Genomic DNA, 11,375 nt, shown 5'->3' with positions numbered 1-11,375 from the left:
TATATTCACTTACTTGGATTTGTCAATAAACCCATCTCTTCTGGATTCTTATCTGAGTCTGATGGCGAGCCTATATAGACACATATAAAACTAAGAAACAAAAGAAAACTAAACACATACATAAACCAAAGCTTTCTTACTCAAAGCTGTTACTTCTGAAACAAAAAGGGAAAATATCTGATAGAGCAGAACTACTTAGGATTTCTCCACTAGTATATCATCACGGAGCCCCAGTGAATACCAGGGAATAAACAGCATCTAGAAAAGTAAGCACATACAAGAAATCCCTATGGGACTGCTAGAAATAATCATGTGGGGAATGATGCCACAGGAAACCTGAGCTGGAGCATAAGCTGGTAAAACTGGGGACAATGACCTTAAATCCTTGAGAAATTAAGGTTGTATTAGAACTATACATGAAATTTTGGTTAAATCATGTTTGTGCTAAGTCATTAAGAAGAGGCAAGTTAAAACAAACAGAAACGTGGAGGACAAGATGTACTAGGTTGGCAGAATGTGATGCAGGAAAGAAATTCAAGGACATATACTATGCATGAGTTGGTTATAAAATTAAATTAGAATTCAAAAATTTCTCTCTTAGGTATGTACCAAAAGAAACGTGTGAAATTCATCCAAAGACATGCAAAATAATTTTCACAGCATCACCATCCAAATGCCTATCAACTTTTGAACACATAAATTGTGATATACTCACAAAACACAATATTATACAGCAATGAGAGTGAAAAAGCTACAATTTCTCCAACAATGGGGATTAATTTTACAAATACAATGTTGAGTAGAAGATATTAGACACAAAAGGTACATCCATTTATACAAACTTCAAAATTAGGCAAAACTTATCTATGCTGTTAAAAATAAGAACAGTAGTTACCCTTGGTTGGGGGGTAATGACTTAAAGGGGCATGAGAGTGGGGAACTTCTGATATGCTGGTAATGCTTACTTTGTGAAAATTCATTAACTTTTTTTCTTTGTGAAAAGAAAAATCGACACTTACAACTGTATTTTTTGTGTGTGCATATTAGCGCCTCAGTAAAGAGTTCAAAAAATAAAGGGTTCTGATTAAACTGGTAAACAGCAGCCTGTTGTAGCAGAAAATTTAGGACGTGTTTTGATGTAGGACCATAAACTGCTTTATAGAAACCACTGAGGGCACAGAGGGTAGGGAAACTAGCCCCGCTGAATCAAACAAGAAGTGAGATCCTGCCACCGAGTTTAAAAAAAAAAAAAGCTTGCTTTAATCAAATAATTTTAAAATGTGCTGAATCAGAATGAGGTAGACAATTCTTCAGAATTGAAAGCACTGAAATAAACAAACTTACACAATTAACAACCTGGCAGCGATGTTATCCAAATGAAAAAGTAATCTGCCAAGGAATGCCTGACCAAGCAATAATGAGCACACAGATGGAGCACTGGTGTCCTGAAAAGCAGATGATGGATCCGTCAGTTATGTGACACGGACTTTCTGAGCTACCCGATAAAATGACTCATTTATAAAGGAATAATCAGAAGAGAGGGGAGGAGGACCCCTAGGAGACTAGTAGGAGATTGCTAATCTGCGAAGTGGGCACTGATCCAGGCATCTTCAGTAAATGCCTCTGGCATACTGATTCCATTCTAGAAAATGCCTGATTAATTAAAGAACCCTTAAGGAAAGACTAAAGTTAATTACAGGATGGAGTAACTTCTAAGTACTCACTGTATTGATGCCATTTTTAATCAATTGAGGCTCGTAAATACTCTTTGAAGAACCTCTCTGGTGGGATTTTCTTTTTACAAGGTAGCCAGTTCATAGCAAAATAAAACCAAGATAGGAGGTCTTCTTAAGGGAGAAAGCACTGTTCTTTTCCATTTTCTTGGACTATAAAGGGTGCATATAAGCAAAAGAAATGACCCAGTGTTCAATTTCATTTCACTGATATGTCACATGCACACACCTCAAGCAAAACACATTGATGTAAACAGGTGAACATAAATTTCACATTGTAATACCCTATAAATGATGACTCAGAGTAGTATTAAATCTTTACTCTCATATTCAGGCTGAGCATCTGCATGACCTCTCATGTCTCAGTAATTGCTGAAAGACCACAGCCCCTTAAAGACCAATGCAACGATGTCTCCATGTGCCAGCATTTGATCCTCCCCAAGTTGCATAAGATCCCACAATACCTATGACCTTTTTCAGCATGGTGGAACTAGGCAATGTCTTCCAACTTGGCTGTACGGGGAAGGAGGGTTGCCAGATAAATACAGGATGCTCAATTAAGTCTGAAGTACAGATAAATAATTTTTAGTATAAGTGTGTCCTGTGCAATATTGGGGCATAATTATACCCCCAAAAAATCCAATTCAAATTTAACTGGGCATCCTATATTTTTATGCTAAATCTAACAACTCTACCGAGAAGAGTTCAGACAAACCCATATCTAAGAGCCAAACCAACCAACCAGATCAGGGAAGTAACGGAGGGCAATGTGAGACCTACCTCACACTTACGTCCATTCTCTACCAGCTACAAATGGAAGTGGAATTTAACGCTAAGCTCTTGCTAAGTACCTGTGATTTGGTGATTTGGTAAAACATCTTTCTCATGTGTATTCATTATTTGTTGGCAAATTTGAGAGGGAGAAGAGGTGAAATGCCAACTGAGGCTTCATCTTTCCTCAGGCATAAATTGTCAAAACAGATAAAGTATTGTCACAAATATAGATGGCCCTCCATATTAATGTGTTCTGCATTCACAGATTCAGCCAACCACGGATTGAAAATATTCACAAACTTTTCCAGAAAGTTCCAAAAAGCAAAACTTGAATTTGTACTCACTGGCAACTATTTACATAGCATTTACAGTAAGAACTATAAGTAATCTGGAGATGATTTAAAGTGTACAGTAAGTACTATAAGTAATCTGGAGATGATTTAAAGTGTAGGGGAAGATGTGCTTAGGTTATATGCAAATACTACACCATTTTATATAAGAGATTTGAGCGAATTTTGGTATCCTGGGGGCTGGAGGTGTGGGGGAGGGATGCCCTTGAAGCAATCCCTCAAAGGATAACAAAGAACAACTGTATTGTTGAAACCAATTGGAGAGGAGTTTCCAATACTGCTAAATATCTGGTAATGAAAAAAATGAAAGGGGTCTGATGGAATTATTATTTGGGTCTCCAGAATTAAACCAAATTACTGGGAGGCACTAAGAAATACCTGAATAACATAGGCATATTAATATCAATGTCACTTAAGTTTTTAAAGATTTAAATCCACACTTTATTTTTAACATTTTGTTGTTGTTTCTAGCATGATTTATAAGGTGAAAAAAAAAACTAGTTGGGAAAAACCATTATTTTCCCCCTTTGTAGTTCTTGATTTTTATAATTTTTTAATATGATAGGACTATAAAGAGCATGATTTTAACAAGCCAACTCAGTAATGTACAAATGAGTGTCATTTCCTTCAAATAAAAGAGAATGTAATATATTTTAATAATGTTCCCATTATTCAGAATTCTTCATGTGGAATCACCATAGAACCCCATATGAAGTTCTTTCGATTAGTCCCTTTTTAAAAATAATTTTTTTTATTGAAGTATAATTGATTTACGTTTCAGGCGTACAGTAAAGTGATTCAGTTATATGTACGTATGTATGTATATATATATTCTTTTTCAGATTCTTCTCCATTATAGGTTATTAAAAGATATTGAATATAGTTTCCTGTGCTATACATTAGGTCCTTGTTGCTTATCTATTTTATATATAGTACTGTGTATCTGTTAATTCTCAATTTATCCCTCTCCCCCTTTCCCCTCTGGTAACCATAAGTTTTTTATGTCTGTGAGTCTCTTTCTGTTTTGGAAATAAGTTGATTTGTAGCCCTTTTTAAGATTCCACATATATGTGATATCATATGATATTTGTCTTTCTCTGTCTGAATCACTTCACTTAGTTCGATAATCTCTAGGTCCATCCCCATGTTGCTGCAAATGACATTATTTCACTCTTTTTTATGGCTGAGTAATATTCCATTGTGAGTGTGTGTGTATGTGTGTGTATATATAGAAGATGTTTTATATATATATGGAGATATATATATATATATCTCCATATATATCTTTATCCATTCATCTGTCGATGGAATTTTATGTTGCTTCCATGTCCTGGCTATTGTAAATAGTGCTGCTATGCATATTGGGGTGCATGTGTCTTTTCAAGTTGGAGTTTTCTCCAGATATATGCTCAGGAGTGGGACTGATGAATCATATGGTAACTTTATTTTTATTTTTTAGAAACCTCCATACTGTTCTCCATACTCGCTGCACCAATTTACATTCCCAACAATAGTGTAGGAGGGTTCCCCTTTCTCCACATGCTCTCCAGCAGTTATTACTTGTAGACTTTCTAATTATGGCCATTCTGACTGACTGGTGTGAGGTGATACCTCACTGTGGTTTTGATTTGCATTTCGCTAACAATTAGCAATGTTAAGCAACTTTTCATGTGCCTTTTGGTTATCTGTATGTCTTCCTTGGAAAAATGTCTATTTAGGTATTCTGCCCATTTTTTGATTGGGTTGTTTGGTTTTCTTTGATGTTGTGTCATATGAGCTGTTTGTATATTTTGGAAATTAATTCCTTGTTGGTCATATTGTTTGCAAATATTTTCTTGCATTCCATAGTTCTTTTTTTTTATGGTTTCCTTTGCTGTGCAAAAGCTTTTAAGTTTAATTACGTCCCACGTTTATATTTGCTTTTGTTCCATTACTGTACAAGGTGGATCAAAAAATATATTGCTGTGATTTATGTCAAAGACTGTCCTGCCTATGTTTTCCTCTAGGAGTTTTATAGTATTTGGTTTTACATTTAGGTCTTTAATCCATTTTGAGTTTAGTTTTTTATATGGTGCTAGAGAATGTTCTAATTTCATTCATTTACATGGAGCTATCCAGTTTTCCCAGCACAACTTATTGAAGAGACTGTCTTTTCTCCATTGTATATTTTTGCCTTCTTTGTCATAGATTAATTGACCATAATGTGTGGGTTTATTTCTGGGCTCTCTATCTGTTCCATTGACCTATATGTCTGTTTTTGTGCCAGTACCATACTGTTTTGATTACTGAAGCTTTGTAGTATAGTCTGAAGTCAGGGAGCATGAGTCTTTGAGATCCGTTATTCTGTCTCAAGATTGTTTTGGGTATTAGGGGTTTTCGTGTTTCCATATAAATTTTAAAAATTTTTGTTCCAGTTCTGTGAAAAATGCCATTGGTAATTTGATAGGGATTGCACTGAATCTGTAGATTACCTTGAGTAGTACGGTCATTTTAACAATATTGATTCTTCCAATCCAGGAACACAGTACATCTTTTCATCTGTTTGTGTCATCTTCCAGTTTCTTTCATCAGTGTCTTACAGTTTCTGAACAGGTCCTTTGCCTCCTTAGGCTGATTTATCCATAGGTATCTTATTCTTTTTGATGCAATAGTAAATGGGATTGTTTCCTTAATTTCTCTTTCTGATCTTTCATTGTTAGTGTATAGAAATGCAACAGATTTATGTATATTAATTTTGTATCCTGAAACTTTATTGAATTCACTGATGAGCTCTAGTAGTTTTCTGGTGGTGTCTTTAGGATTTTCAAAGTATATTAACATGTCATCTGTAAACAGTGACAGTTTTACTTCTTCCTTTCAAATTTGGATTCCTTTTACTTCCTTTTCTTCTCTGACTGCTGTGACTAGGACTTCCAAAATTATGTTGAATAAAAGCAATGAGGGTAGGCATCCTTGTCTTGTTCCTGATCTTAGAGGAAATTCTCCCAGCTTTTCACTGTTGAGTACGATGTTAATTATGGGTTTGTCATATATGGCCTTTATTGTGTTGAGGAATGTTCCTTCTATGCCCACTTTCTGGACAGTTTTTATCATAAATTGATGGTCAATTTTATCAAAAGCTTTTCCTGCATCTACTGAGGTAGTAATATGTTTTTTGTTAATGTGGTATATCACATTGATTTATTTGCAGATGTTGAAAAATCCTTACACCCTGGGATAAATCCCACTTGATCAGAGTGTATGATCCTTTAAATGTATTGCTGGAGTCAGTTTGCTATTATTTGGTTGAGGGGTTTTGCGTCTATGTTGATCAGTAATACTGGCCTGTAATTTTCTTTTTTTGGTAATATCTTTGTCTGCTTTTGGTATCAGAGTGAAGGTGCACTCATAGAATGAACTTGGAAGTGTTCCTCTGAAATTTTTGGGGAGAGTTTCAGAAGGATAGGAGTTAACTCTTCTCTAAATGTTTGGTAGAATTTACCTGTGAAGCCATCTGGTCCCAGGCTTTTATTTGTTGGAGTCTTTAAATTACTGATTCAATTTCAGTACTGGTAATTGGTCTGTTCATATTTTCTATTTCTTCCTGATTGAGTCTTGGGAGAGTGCACTTTTCTAAGAATTTGTCCATTTCTTCTAGGTTGTCCATTTTATTAGCATATAGCTGCTTGTAGCAGCATACTTTCTCCATTTAAGAGAATATTTTATTTAAGGAATAACTATGTCATTTGGAATTATGCCTGGAAAATAGTGTTTAATCTAGCTGGGTAATACTGTGTTTGGCTAAAAATACTTGGTTACAGACTTCTCTGGTGGGGCAGTGGTTAAGAATCCACCTGCCAATGCAGGGGACATGGGTTTAAGCCCTGGTCCAGGAAGATCCCACATGCCGTGGAGCAACTAAGCCTGCACGCCACAACTACTGAGCCTGTGCTCTAGAGCCTGCGAGCCACAAATACTGACCCTGTGCACCACAACTACTGAAGCCTGCATGCCTGTGCTCTGCAACAAGAGAAGCCACAGCAATGAGAAGCCTGTGCACCGCAACGAAGAGTAGCCCCTGCTCACTGCAACTAGAGAAAGCCCGCACACAGCAAAGAAGACCCAACGCAGCCAAAAATTAATTAATTAATTAATTAAAAAAAGAAAAAAACTTGGTTACAAAGAAATTATATTTGGGTAGGAATCCGACTCTAAATAGCAATGTCAAGATAGAGGTGCATGATGTCATTATTTTAAATATGATATGATAACTAACTTTGAAGGAATGGGCATGTATGATTTTCAGGGTGTCTCATACATATATTAGTCAATAACTCTAGAAACTGATTTATTTTGGCTATCACTGAAGCAAACACTTAAGTCAGAAATCACCTGGGAATCTTGAAAATCATTAGTGGAGGGCCACAGTGAGAGGCAATCAATAAGGTGGTTCACATAATACATACATGAAGGAAATGTTACCTTCCCCATAGGTTAATTTCTCTGGTCTTTAGAGTTGAATGGTACTGGATGCCATGGTAACATCTAGCAGTGCATATCGCACATGATAGGAGTAACAAATATTTGCCAGATTTTGACAATAGAACTGCAGAGTCTGAAGAGGAGCAGCTTAAATATAGTTTTGCAAACCTAAAGAATCCATAAGTCAGGAGGAAAACCCCAAAGTGTCAGATATTAATTTATCAGTAGAACCCTCTATGGAATTTTATTCTTGATCTGATGAGAAACATTAGATTGAAAATATGAAGCTCAGGAGAGTTTCTGGTCGTTATTAAGAAAAGAAAAAAATGGGAAGAAAAAGTAAAGTTAGGAGTTCAAAGTTCTGTTGAAGGATGAATTGTGTGATAAGGAACTTGTGCTCAAAGATTTTCCTATCTTGAAAAAAAAATATTTCTATGACTTACTATTACTCTGACTTGATTTATTTGGGGGAAAGCTTTTTCCTAATAAACTTTATATTTTAGAGCAGTTTTAGATTTACTGAAATATTGCACAGAAAGTAGAGTTCCCATATGGTTCCCTCCTCCAACACTAATACAGTTTCTCCTGTCACTGAGATCTTGCATTTGTGTGATGTGTTTGTCACAACTCAAGAACCAATAGTGATATATTATTATTAACTAAAGTCCACAGTTCATTAAGGATCACTCTTTGTGTTGCACAGTTCTATAGGCTTTGACCAATGCATAATGCCACACATCCACCACTACAGTATCAAACAGAATAGTTTTACTGCCTCCAAAATGTCCTGTGTTCCATCTGTTCATCTCACTCCCTCTCCCTCTAAACCCTTGGCAACCACTGATCTTTTTACTGTCTCTATAGTTTTGCTCTGTCCAGAATGTCTTATTGGAATTATACAATATGTAGCCTTTTAAGAATGCCTTCTTTCACTTAGCCATATTCATTTAAGGTTCTTCCATGTGTTCTGCCAGCTCATTTCATTTTACTGTGGAGTAATATTCTGTTGTCTATATGTACCACAATTTGCTTATCAATTTATCTTATTGAAAGACATCTTGGTTACTTAAGAGTTAGTTTTTAACTACAAAACAATGGTGATTTCTTTTAAAACCTAATCTTAAGAAATCATCTCATGTTCTGGAACTTTTGGGGCATTTCTTTTCTTGGATATCATCTTTGCTTGGCTACCACTTATAAGGAATTTTAATGGTCGAGAATACAGGCCTGAAATTTATAGTAGTGAGAGATGTTATTACATTTTGCTTCTGCCACACCCCCAGCCTCTACCAAATTCTTACACGCATACAATCGGTGAAGAAATCTTTCTTTGTTATCTCCGCTATTTACTGATTTTGTCCCACTTTCCCATCCTTACCATCTCTCAGTTGGACTATAATTATTGTATTCTAATTGGGTTTTCTCATTCTGTTCTTGTCCTCTTCAAGCAGTATTGTCCACACCTCTCCCAGTGCCCTGCCTAACGTGCCAAGTATCATCCTTCCTGGTATAAAGTTCTTCAGAGCTACTCTATTGCCTTCAGGATAAAATTCCAAACTGTAAACACAACATCAAAGTCCTTTCTGATAAGGCAGTGCCTCCTCATCATCTTATTATCCTTTGCTTCTGCAATTCTGAACTACATTTTGTGAACTACATCTCACAGCTAAACTTCCCTGCTTTTCACTTACTGCTCTGCTCCTGAATATTTCCCCCCTTTCTCATCTCTTCACTTTCTAGCACTTGCTACCAACACAGATGTCTCCTCCAGGAAGCACTCCTTGGATTCACCACAGTGTTTTACTTTTTTTGTTTATGTAAAAATGTATTTATCTTTAGCCTTACTAGACCTAATTCCTTGAGAGAAGAAACTGTGACATGTTTATATTCCCAGTGCCTACCCAATAAATTTGAAACCCATGTATAAATGTTTAAATAAAATTAATTTTCATGCTCCTAAAGTCATGTGGGAGCTTAATAGTTCACCAAACAACAATAATAACAACAACAAAAATAATTAGATTTCTAATCAATGTAAACTGCTTTTGTGATATTCAGGGATAGTTCATTTTTATATTTTTATTTAGTTCTCACAATACCACCTCTAAAGTATGCATTGGTTCCCTGTCTTACAAACCTACCTATAGCATCTTAAAAGGATTATTTTTTGTCACGTAACAAGAAGCTCAGGTGCAGGACATCCAGGCTTGGTATAGTAGCTCCAAGATGCCATCAGCATCCCAGGCTATTTAATCTTTCTGTTCTGCAATCCATAGTGCATGGTTTTCCTCCTCCTGGTCACAAAATGGCTGCTCCATATACATCTTCCATCTCCCTTTCCAGCATAAAAAAGTGACGAGGAGAGTGAGTGGATGGAATCCATAGAAGGAAAGAAAACTTTTAAATAAATTCCCAGAATATTTCTTTTTAAATCTCACAGGCCAGAACTGGGCAAAATAATTCCCCTAGCTGCAAGGAAGTTGGCAAATGTAACTAATCATGATAACATTTGGAGCAAAGTCAGATCTCTAATAATTTGGAAAAGAGTAACGTGATTACTGGCTAAGCAATTAGCAGTGTCTGGCACAAGAGATTAAGCAATATTGTTATCCTAAGAGTAACCAAAAGAAGTTAATTGCTCCACCAGTCCAAATGATGAGTAGATAACTAGAACCTAGGTGTCTAGACAGAGCCATCATATGTTTAATTAATGAAAGGTGGTATCCATGGGTTCATATATTATAGATGTTAGCCCATTATAAACCCACCACTGCTTTCTTCATTCTATAGGGAGAGTCCTTAATAGGATAATAGATTGAGGCATCAATTGATAGTTTCAATGGTCTCTTTTTTTAGGACTGAGAAAAGCTTAATTTTGAAACTAAAATTCCCACCTCCATCTACCAAATGTTAGAAGAGTCCTTTATCATCCATCCCAGGAGCTGTCTAGAGTCTTAGAGCTAGGAGCAAAACCCACAAATGTGAATAATCACACAACTGTTTTCTCCCTTTGTTGTAAGAAGATGCTCATTATATAACTGAAAAAAAAAAAACCTCACTAAAACAAATGAATGTAAAAAAAATTGATTGGTGCTAGGACTATACTATATATGCAGCAAATCAAAACTTATAAATGAAGGCAATGAAGCCATTTTATTTATCTTTTTAATACGATTTTTTAAATTAATTAATTTATTATTTATTTTTGGTTGCATTGGGTCTTTGTTGCTGTGCATGGGCTTTCTCTAGTTGCAGAAAGCGGGGATTACTGTTCATTGAGGTGTGGGGCTTCTCACTGCGGTGGTTCTCTTATTGTGGAGCATGGGCTTTAGGTGTGTGGGCTTCAGTAGTTGTGGCACACAGCCTCAGTAGTTGTGGCTTGTGGGCTCTAGAGCACAGGCTCAATAGTTGTGGCGCCCGGGCTCAGTTGCCCTGCGGTATGTGGGATCTTCCCGGACCAGGGCTTGAACCTGTGACCCCTGCATTGGCAGGTGGGCTCCCAACCACTGTGCCACCAGGGAAACTCGAAAATGAAGCCATTTTAAAAGAGTGCTGAAAGTAATTTCCAGTAATGGAATGACCTGCTAAAGAAAGACATAAAATATAGTAAAACTAGTTTTACATTAAAGAGAGAAGGAGCAGGGAATAATTTCCCATTAGGTTTTTTTGTTTTTTGCATAATAATCACAGAGTTAGTAAGTACATAAACTAATGATATTTTGGGTCATGCAAAGCTTTTCATAAACTTTCTAAGACTAACTGAAATTTCTGAGCTTTTGAGATTAAGTAAAGCCTGAGAAAATGCATTTGGTTCATTTCCCCAGTGCATATAAATTATGATTAAATACAATTAACCTTATTTTTTCATAAAAACTCCTTATATATATTTTTTGTTTATTATCTAAACAAATATTCTAAATGTGATTTTATTCCTAGGTTGTAAGAGTCATGAGGAGGTTTTTATTTATTTTTTCTTTCTATTATTTAGGATTCTTTGAATTTTGAAAAAATTTATATACTTCTATTACAAAAAAAAATGTTACATGAAGAAAGAAAT

This window comes from Leucopleurus acutus, assembly GCF_964270905.1.
Source record: "Leucopleurus acutus genome assembly, chromosome: 12".
NCBI lineage: Eukaryota > Metazoa > Chordata > Mammalia > Artiodactyla > Delphinidae > Leucopleurus > Leucopleurus acutus.
The sequence above is the reverse complement of the archived record's forward strand: the minus strand, read 5'-3'. Positions refer to the sequence as shown.